The sequence below is a fragment of the Mytilus galloprovincialis genome, chromosome 10, assembly GCF_965363235.1.
Source record: "Mytilus galloprovincialis chromosome 10, xbMytGall1.hap1.1, whole genome shotgun sequence".
Classification (NCBI taxonomy): domain Eukaryota; kingdom Metazoa; phylum Mollusca; class Bivalvia; order Mytilida; family Mytilidae; genus Mytilus; species Mytilus galloprovincialis.
The window spans coordinates 79207913-79218798 of record NC_134847.1 but is presented as its reverse complement, the minus strand read 5'-3'; the positions used below and the strand labels follow the sequence as shown (position 1 = coordinate 79218798).

At 32.9% G+C, this 10886-nt stretch overlaps 1 pseudogene; it reads left to right on the top strand.

Annotated features, from left to right (window-relative positions):
• Positions 1-6533: 6533 nt before the first annotated feature.
• On the top strand, positions 6534-10627 carry LOC143048493 (uncharacterized; annotated as a pseudogene).
• Positions 10628-10886: the final 259 nt, after the last annotated feature.

Sequence of the window (10886 nt, the reverse complement as noted above, 5' to 3'; positions counted from 1 at the left end):
GTCTTAATATTATATATATTCAGGCATATACTTTGATTTTTTTTAAATTCATGCTCGTCTCTAGATCTGCAAGTGTTGATCGGGATTAAATATGTGTTAATATATGATCCAATTGCAGCTTACCCAAACTTGATGACATAAAGTTGAATGATTTTCTTCTAGATTTGCTGATTATTTGGACGTGTATTTTGTTTATAGGATCAATCGTGCATTGGTGAGTTGATAGGGGTTTTATCTTTTGATAAGATTTGATTTTTATTTAACTTATTTCCTGTCTTATGTTTATTGAAATATAAACGTCGGTATCATCATTTCGCTACTTTCAGCATATTCCAAAATACTATTCATGTCCATATATTGAAGAAAACATTTATTGACCGATTATTTTGCTTCATAAAGGGGGCGGTATGTTCTTTTTTGAGTATATTAACTATTTACTTTTCAACGCCATCACCCAAATGTTTTTGTTTAAACTAGCACTATTAACGGTATTCGGAAAATCAGGAATCATGGAAAACATTAATTTGTCATCTGCTTGACCATAATATTTTTTTTTCTCATTAAATTTGGGATCAAAATATCTATTTTAGGAGAAAACCATACCCCCATTTTGAAGTTAAATGTTTAATCCCTTAGTGTACTGAAATGAATAGTATTTAACAAGAAATGTTTGAAGGATATTGATGCGAACGAAAATGTTTTGTTCAATACAAAGACGGAAAATAAGTCGATGAACCAAAAAGTGCAATGCTAATTTAAAGTTACAGTGCCCATGAACTCACTGATCATGCGCAAGTGATTCTATTCATAAAAGGTGTCCGTGTAACAACTAAAAAGTGTCCGTGTATCGTCTAAAAAGAGTCCGTGTAACACCAGTTAATGTACTGTTTTTCTATAGCTCTGCGAGGGGGGGGGGGGGCAAAGTCGTAGGAAATAAAACATTTGATATTTACATCAGTATACCTATCATAACCAGTTTCTAAAACAAAATTTTCATTGTCGCTAAGTGTGTTGAAGCACAATGCATGATGAATGTAATTCAAAACTTTGAAAGTAACAAATTAATTAGCAATATAACCTTTTACTTATATACAAATTGCCTTACGATTAATTCAAATCTAAGTATAAAATATATGAGGGATCAAAATGTAATGGAAGATGACAATAAGCATTGATTAGAAAACGAAAAAAAAATGTTCTAGCTTCATCCCACAGCATACTCTTAAGATTGAAACATTACTTGTCAATATTAAAGTTTTCATGTTTTTCATTTGGAGCAACTCATATCTTTTAAAAGTTAATTCGTTCATTTAAACAATAACAAAATATTATACACCACAGAAATTATTTTAGAAAACAAAGACCCTGCACAGATACATGTTCTTAAATTTGGAGATGAAATAATATTTTTTTTTCACTAACGAATCTGTGTTGATTTTCCTGAAAGGATTGTGCTACAAAGGCCCTTATATTCCAATTCAAGTTTCAAATTATTTGGTATTGAAAATGTAAAATGAATTATAGTTCATTTAAGTAAAATGGAGAATGAAAATGGGGAATGTGTCAAAGAGACAACAACCTGACCATAGAACAGACAACAGCAGAAGGTCACCAACAGGTCTAGATAATTTAAGGACTATAGATAGGAAACTCTAAGAATATTAACCCTCAAACAGCAAAACCAAAATTCCAAACACATCAAATAAATGGTAAACAACTGACATATTCAAGATTAGATACAGACATTTTCTTATGTCGAAAGTGGTGATTAAACCAGGTTTTATAGCCAACTTAACCTTCTTGTTTGACAATCGCAGAAAAGGCCATCATATTGACATCAATGTGTGAACAAAACAAACAGATCAACAAAATGACATATAGACAATGGGCGTATTGTTATGCGTTTACTTTTCTACATTGGCTAGAGGTATAGGGGGAGGGTTGAGATCTCACAAACATGTTTAACCCCGCCGCATTTTTGCGCCTGTCCCAAGTCAGGAGCCTTTGGCCTTTGTTAGTCTTGTATTATTCTAATTTTAGTTTCTTGTGTACAATTTGGAAATTAGTATGGCGTTCATTATCACTGAACTAGTATATATTTGTTTAGGGGCCAGCTGAAGGACGCCTCCGGGTGCGGGAATTTCTCGCTACATTGAAGATCTGTTGGTGACCTTCTGCTGTTGTTTTTTTTCTATGGTCGGGTTGTTGTCTCTTTGGCATATTCCCCATTTCCATTCTCAATTTTATTTTATAAGTAAAAATTTGAGATGAGAAATATAGAAAATGACTACAGTACAACAAGTTTTTCTTTGTTGACAATTTTTTTATGGTTATTAAGACTATTAATGGGTTACCAAGCCAATAGATTTCAACTTTTATTACTGCAAGCTAAGTTATATATTCACGTTGAGAGAATTAAAATTTTGCATGGTCGTTGTTGGCAATCCTCTTTAAATAAATAAAGAATTAAATTAATCGAACAATTGTGCAAATTTGTAAAATTTGAGTCCAAAGTTTGAAAGTTAAGTTGTCAATTAGCGTTAAATATATCCCAATGCGCTATTAAAAGTCAGGAAATAATATATCAATTGTACAATAGGCAACACATTATTCCTTAAACGAAAAAATAAACAATAGCAGTTCACTTTCGAGACAAATTGAAAAAAATTGTATTCACCAATTGCCTATTTATTTTTCTGTGTGTTGTATACACAACTTTTATTTCGAGCATTTCTTCATTATATATAAAAAGGTATTGAGGGAAATATGACGACTTAAGTATCTTGAAGAAACACGGTATGTGTTGTTCTCAATTCTTCACTCGAATGTGTGATCTCTATAACGTATAAACAGTAAAGAAATCATCATTGCCTTCAGTGCAGGACAAAACATGAAATTCGGCGGTAAAGGAACGCCGTCAAAACATTTGTTTCAATGAATTTTATACAGTTTATGCTTCTCTATAATTTAAAAATACTTGAGAAAAAGGGAACCCTGTTAGCATCATAGGACAGTATTAATTCTAGAAACATACGATTAGATTGTTCGCAAAGGGGGACGAAAAATACCAAAGGGCCAGTCAAACTCATAAATCTAAAACAAGCTGACAACGCCATGGCTAAAAATGAAAAAAGACAAACAAACAACAGCACACACGACACAACATAGAAAACTAAAGAATAAACAACACGCACCCCACCAAAATGAGAATATGTTGACTTTTTAAAGCATATACTGCAGATTCAACACATATGACATATAGTCCAGCTAAAGTTAATAACTTACCTTCTATAAAAGAAAGATAGAAGCTCATGAAATTCTCATATTCTTATAATGTGGAACTATAAAATGTCTGCCATAGACTATAGTTCTTATTTGGCATCAGCATGCAATTGCTGGTCAAACTTTTGGACACTATTTTGCTAACATGTTCAAACATTACTGCATAGTGCTATGTATAATCAACTGTTGCTATTTTTGGTGACTGGTGCATAAGATGGAAACGTATATAAAAATTTGCATTTTGATGGCCATTTGTGAAATTTGGTTCGAATTGAAAAAAACTTTGTCAGTGTGTTCTGCAGAAAAAGGTATTGGATCTACGTTTTGTTTGAAATAAGTTGGATATATATATATATATATATATAAGAACTGTCCGAAGTATCTTTTTTTTTTATTAAAACAAAACTAAATCTCCCCATAAGCATAAGCTTGTCGGTTACAATGTAGTTTTCATTTGTTTGCTATTAGAATCATCAAACGTCAGAGATCTGTCTAGTTCAAGTTAGATTTCAAAGGAAATTATGATAGCGTTTAAAGCGCTGTTTTCTACTGAAAGACAGCCATAAGTCTAGAATGAATAATCTTTTTACCATCAGTTGTCTCAATATTAATGTCAAAATTAATAAGCTCCCGCTTATATTATATGAACACCTTTTTCAAATGCAGCAACACCATAATGTGAATAAGAAAAAAAGTCATGTTAACATTTTACCTATTTCTAATGTATTGAACTGAAATATTTATGTATATCCGAGTATCATGCACGGAAGCCAAGGAAATGTAGATTGTTGTTTACATTTTTTTTATCCAAACTCATGGTGTAGTTTTAATTCTTATTGTAGATGCAATGGTATAAAAAGACAGTTGCTTAATGTAGTATACATTTTTATTGCCAAGACTTTAGACATCTTGTCGTCAGGTACATGTAGTTAGAAATAAATACCCTCACGATTGAAGGTTTAAACATAAACTATCCATATCAATTGTAAGCTGCTTAAAGACTTCAGAAATCAGTGAAATACTGAACTCAATACTTGATCTCTTGTCTTGTTTTCTGCTGATAAAGTAGGCCGATATTTGGCCAAAATTGGTGAGACAACATATATTTTTTATGCACAAGCAAGTCTGCAATGATAACATAAAACAGGCAAGGAGAAGCCTTCTCGTACATGTAAAACATTCAACTCATCGTTAAATCATTTTTTATCGGATTGCTTAGTTGAGAAAATAACAGAAAAAGCCCTGTATTAAAGTGCATTGGTTTTAAACACTTGTGAACATTAATTGACTTTATTTCTCAATTTCGTTTAGATAATTTTAATATCTGTTGGAGCCTTTCGTCCGATTAAGTAAAATGTAGAACTTTGTCGCGTTCTTAAATTTAGGCTAGCAGAACACACTACCAGTCAATTCAAAAGAAATGAACAGACTAAGATATATAAAAAAAAGCTGGCGAGGATGCCAGCATTAGTGGAGTACTTTGCGTAGATTCGTGCCGGGAATTACATTTATTCGCTCAAATTTAACTTTCTTTGTTAGACAAAATGTCTTTTTAACTTTAAGAAAACACGATGAAATGTCTTTTTGAAAACAAATGGAACCGTCAATTCTTTGTAAAAGCATTGTTGAACTAAACTGTGATACAAAAATACCAAAACTAACATACGTAAATGCCAAAATTACTAACAATATTAGGTTGGATTTCTGAAAGAGGGACGAAAGATACCAAAGGGACAGTCAAACTCATAAATCTAAATCAAACTGACAACGCCATGGCTAAAAATGAAAAAGACAACCAAACAACAGCACACACGACACAACATAGAAAACTAAAGAATAAACAACACGAACCCCACCAAAAAACTAGGGGTGATCTCAGGTACTCCGGAAGGGTAAGCAGATCCTGCTCCACATGCGACACGCGTCGTGTTGCTTATGGGATAACAAATCCGGTAAATAGTCTAATTCGGTAGGTCACATTCATGAAAGGGAAGGGGATTGTAGTTACGACGTAAGGAACATATCCGATATTATTTGTGAAACGGTTATTCCATAACGGTCAACCAACTCGTGATGGCGTCCGTAAAATTTACGAAGGGATTCGTCAATTTACAAGTTTAAAGTGAATCCTCATCGTATCGTCAGAGGAAATAAATCCGTAAGGTCATAAAGTTTTATTGTATATAAAATTACGCGATAAATGTATATTCATTAGAAAAAAAAAACAAGCTGGAGAAGTCACATAACTGTATAAAGTGAAGTTTAACATGAGATGATATTCAAGGAATCTTTAATGAGCGAGACAAATTTGGAAGATATCGATGCCATGTAAATTAACAAACAATGTTACCACCAAATAGAACAGGGTGCATATTCTTAAAACTGATTGAAAGCAAACAAAAATAAAGCAAAAAAGGAGAAGTCAAAGTTTTATAATATATATACATTAGTACCTAAACTCGTCATCAATATACCAATCCAAGAGTGTGATGGACTATTAAACGAAACAAAATGAAACGGTTGGTAATGTTGCATTTTGAAAGAAAAAAATCACTTTGTCTTTTTATTTCTATTTAATGAAAAACTGCCCGTGGGAAATGACATATACCGGGTAAAAAAGTAAGATTAATGTATTAGCTCTGAAAATCCTTTTCAGTCTGCAGTTATGCCGGTCATTTAAGTCATAAAATAAGCATCGTTCTCTTGTTTTGTTACTCTTCTATATAACACAATGTTGACTGCTTTACCCTATTTTGACATTTTTACCTATAACGGCTGTTTTTTTGTTCACTTATCATGCAGAATGTTGTCAAAATAATATTAAAATTAATCCATATTTTTTTTACATGCGGAAATGTCTGCACCAGGTCAGGAATATAACATTGTTTTCCGTTTTGATGTTTTGAGCTTTTGATGTTTCTATTGAATAAGAGAATTTCCGATTTAATCCGACATGAGATGGTAAACGAAGCATGCATATAGACTCTCATATACTCTAGGATCAGTCAAGTTACAGCCAGACAATGATGGAATATATGACATATCAAGTACTCCCGATGGTTTTCCAATTTTTTAATTTGCCTAAATATAATAACACGGACAATTTATCATTGGAGTGATAATCTCAATTACAAAATACAAAATACAAAATTTTATGCATTTTGCTTAAAATAGATCAAACCAATTCGATTTGTTTTTATCTTCTACTTTTATATTTGGAATTTTGAGGTAAGCATTGATTATATTAAACGTATATTGCAGGAGTTTTACAGCATAATAAGCCGCAATTTGAGTTTTGCATAAAAAATGTAGAAGACACAAGTACAGGATATTATTTCAATTGGCCAGATGGGGACTACTGCATACTTAAGAAAGGAAACTGTCCATCAAGTAAGAATTAGACTATCATAGCTCTTTCTAGATCGTCGTTGTTAAATGTCTGTGAAACAGATGACCACACATATGTTTCCCGATTGTGTACTAATTTCCATCGATGGAAACATGCCCTTATGCGAACTTTCTAGCAACATTATAACATGACGGGACTAAAATGTAAAGCCAAAACTGGACCGTTTATGAACTGTTAAGAAAATTACTGCAGACTTGTAAAAAAGATTACAAAATCCTAAAAATATCTCATTTTGTGAAACACTCAATTCATACAATTTTTAAATTTTGCGGTCTCCATGTGAGATTATTTTTTTTTTATAAATAATTATAAATGTTTAGAAATAGAAATCATCGGATGGTCATTCTGTACGAAGCCATATTAAGGCTTCTTTATTATTAAATTCATAATATTCATTTAGTATCGTTCATCAAGTAAGACCTAACTATGATTTACTAATCAATTTTAACAGTTGTTTATCTTAAAAATGAAGTTTCTAATTTCGATTATTGACTTGAGTTGTCAAACAATGATACCGGTAATGTTTGCCGTGTATGAAGTATTCCATATTAACTGACTATATAAAAATATTTGAAGAACGATGAGCATTTTTTTAATTATGCTCCTTGTAGATTTTTCCAGTGGATGGCTCTATTGGGATGACGAAGACAGTAGAAATGCAAACGGACATGGAGGAACGCTACCAGATGGTTCATATGGAAGTAACACCAGAATGGATTTCTGCTGCAGGTAATACATAAACAAGATATTTAATCAAAAGAAACATGATATTAGATTGACATATTGAAATGGTTACAGCTACAAATTGTAGTACAATTATTGTGTGGGAGAATTTGTCAAAACTGTTTATTAAAAAAAAAAAATGCACGAGACCGCATTGCCATTAATTTTAGCACTACAAAGTAGAAGCATTCTTTTCCCGAGGAAGTCTTTCGGCCCTTGACCAACCCTCGTTGTAGACGATGATTGTGATGGTAAGGTTTTTGAAATCAGCTTGGGTGACCCTGGTGATATCAAATGACGACTTACTTGCAGGTCGTTTGTTGAATGGCTATTCTGTCTCGCCAACATACTGCATGCCACATCGACACTGAAGAAGGTATAGAACATTCTGAGTTTTGCAAGTTACATTGCAAAATATAGTGTACACAGACCAAGTAGAGGGACAAGTAAATGTTTGAGTATTCAGTATTTGTTGGCAAGTTAGACATCATCTTTTACCACACGACTTACATCATCTTACAGTTGAACAACACTCATTTCATATGTTGATTTAATTGACTGGTGGGCGTTGTTAGCACGTCTTATAAAATAATCCAATTTGTTTTTTGATTGGTTCCGTTTCATGTCAACATCATCGATGAAACGGAACCAGTACAGAGGTTTCGATAACGGTGTTGAAATGATTTGTTTCCCTAATTTGCCATGAAACTATTGGTGTGAGACGGTGCCATTTTCGGCCCCATCGCTGTCCGAATGTTTAGTCCAGCTGCTTAATCTGTTCTTAAATGCTACAATTCACCTTTAATCGTGAATATACCCTTCTGATAAACGGGACAGTTGTGGTTAGAGTTCCTGGCCTGTTTAATTAGAACGTGCATGAACAGTTCAGATTTCCTGACGTCAGCCTAATTTTGCATAGTAATTTTTCAAATAAAAGGTAAACATGACCTTGAAAAACTGACAAATCATCTCAGGAACTACAATTCATTGTGGGCTACTACGAGTTTACTATAACTTAAAAACACGTGGAATCAGTGGAAAAACTGTCAACTAGTAAAGTGACTTGAACTCTCATAATAAATATTTAGTTCGGAGAATGTGTTTTATGTAAAATATATAACATAATCTTCAATTTGAATTCTCAGATTAAAAACATTGTTTACTGGCTTCATAATTCGACTTTCTTTTTGAGCCTTGTTAACATAGTTGAACATGTTTTGCCCATTGATATGTATTGTACCCATGCCTACGTGAAACATTAAAATTTGCAATGAAGTGACCACTGTCCAGTATACAAAAAAAAAATATGCGCTTTTTAAAACCCGTATTTTAAAAAAACACAAATATCATGGTACTGAAAACACTACTTAATTTCAAGTATGTTCCAAATGTGTTGGAACGATTGACACAAACTTGTCTGCACTGTAAGTGTAATTTGAATCCGGATCTGATAAAAACAAAAGATACATCTCATTCATTATTCTAAAAAAAAAATGTGCAATAAAAAGCAAGGACGAATAATATCTTAGCATATTTTGAATACTTTTGTCCATCGATGAAGTCCGTCTGTTACTTCTAAGTTATTTCATCTCAAAATATACCTACGAGGTATTTGTATTGAACAGCTACTGTCTTTTAAGTCCCCAGGATCTTAGTGTCAGTCATGTTGCCCATTTAGGTTTTCTAAATCGTGCTTTGTATATATAAGTTAGTAGATGAGGTAGGAGTATTTAATGAGAAATCTATCCATCCAAGTCACGATCTAGTCAAGAAAACAATGATCATAGGCTACAGAACGATTTTCAAGCCGCTATAAAGAAAAAAAATGATTACTGTAAAACAACCCAAACATTAAAAACATGCCTAATTTATATTCAAATCGAGCAGAGAAAGTATCCAATAAATAAACTCATCACAGATACCAGGACTAAATTTTGTATATACGCCAGACGCGCGTTTCGTCTACAAAAGACTCATCAGTGACGCTCGAATCCAAAAAAGTTAAAAAAAACCCCAATAATTGTAGAAAATAATGCTTCATTGCCTTCAGTATAGACTTGCTTCCTGTCCCACAGCACGGGATCACCGAAAGATACAAGAGGGACAGTAAAACTCATAGATCAAAAATAAACTGACAATGCCATGGCTAAAAAGAAAAAGACAAACAGACAAATAAAAGTTCACAACACACAACATAGAAAACTAAAGACTATTCAAGACGAACCCTCTAAAAAATTGGGTGAATTCAGGTGCTCCGGAAGGGTAAGCAGATCCTGTTCAACATGTAGAACAACCCCGGAAATTAGTATCATTCGGTAGGTCACATTCGTGCAAAGGTAACGGGATTGTAGTTACGACACGAGGAACATATCTGATATTATGTGTGAAACGGATATTCCATAACGCCAACCATCTCGTGATGGTGTCCGTAAAATTTACGAAGGGATGATTTCAACTTCACCATTTGGAATTCTTGGTTTAATGGCGTCCTTTTGAGCAGCAACTCTCTAACAAGGAAATCATGATAGGAAATACAGGCCCGGGATACTGTATCAAATCGGAGATATGTACTCCTTGTTCAGGCGTTGCAAATTTACTGCTCTAACTAAGAGATTACCATAATACCGACATCTGCAAGGGCAATCAGAATACTAGGAGTTTTCAGTAAACATAATTTAGTTAAAAAGAAACAAAGGAAAGGAAATTGTAGCAAGTCTACCTTCAGTAAAAATACTATATCATAACAGTCAATTCTTATAGATTTTGTCAAATAATAACAAACATCGAATTCCCTCAGAAAATGTTATCACACACTATAATTGAAAAACAAAGCATATGGAGACTCTTTTTTGTGTATGTTCAAGACGTATATTATAACGGTATTGTATTTAGTTGTTTTAATTAATGTCGATACTGTCTGTTTATAGAAATGACGGCAATAGACCTATTTTGCTTCCTGTGGATAAACCGTTTTATCTCATGAGACATACAGGATAATGTCCAACTGTTCATAGCATGGATGTTATTGAGGAAGTTTTCAAAATGGATACAGAAGATTCCAGTAACCACGATTCATCTTCTGGTTCTCATCCTTTTGGTACTTGGAATAGTCACAGTGATCCTACTCTACATTTTTGCTACTACACTTACAGAAAGCCTATTTCTCAAAGTGGCATTTTTGGATAATATAAATGAAATAAAAGATTCAATCTATGTGGTAACTTTATTATTTCCTGAAATGAGAACCCGGAATCAAAATGTTAACTTGAAATCACACATATACCATTAAATGATTTGCGATAAAAATAAAGTGTTGTGAAATTCATTTTTTTTATATTTCAGGTTTTTTTTTTACCTTGTTCTGAGTTGTTTTGCCGCAACAAGTAATATTTTCCAATTATCTTTAACAATATTCCGATATAGTTCAACTTGTCTACTTCTATTTCCTAGATCTTTAAAACCATTTCTCATT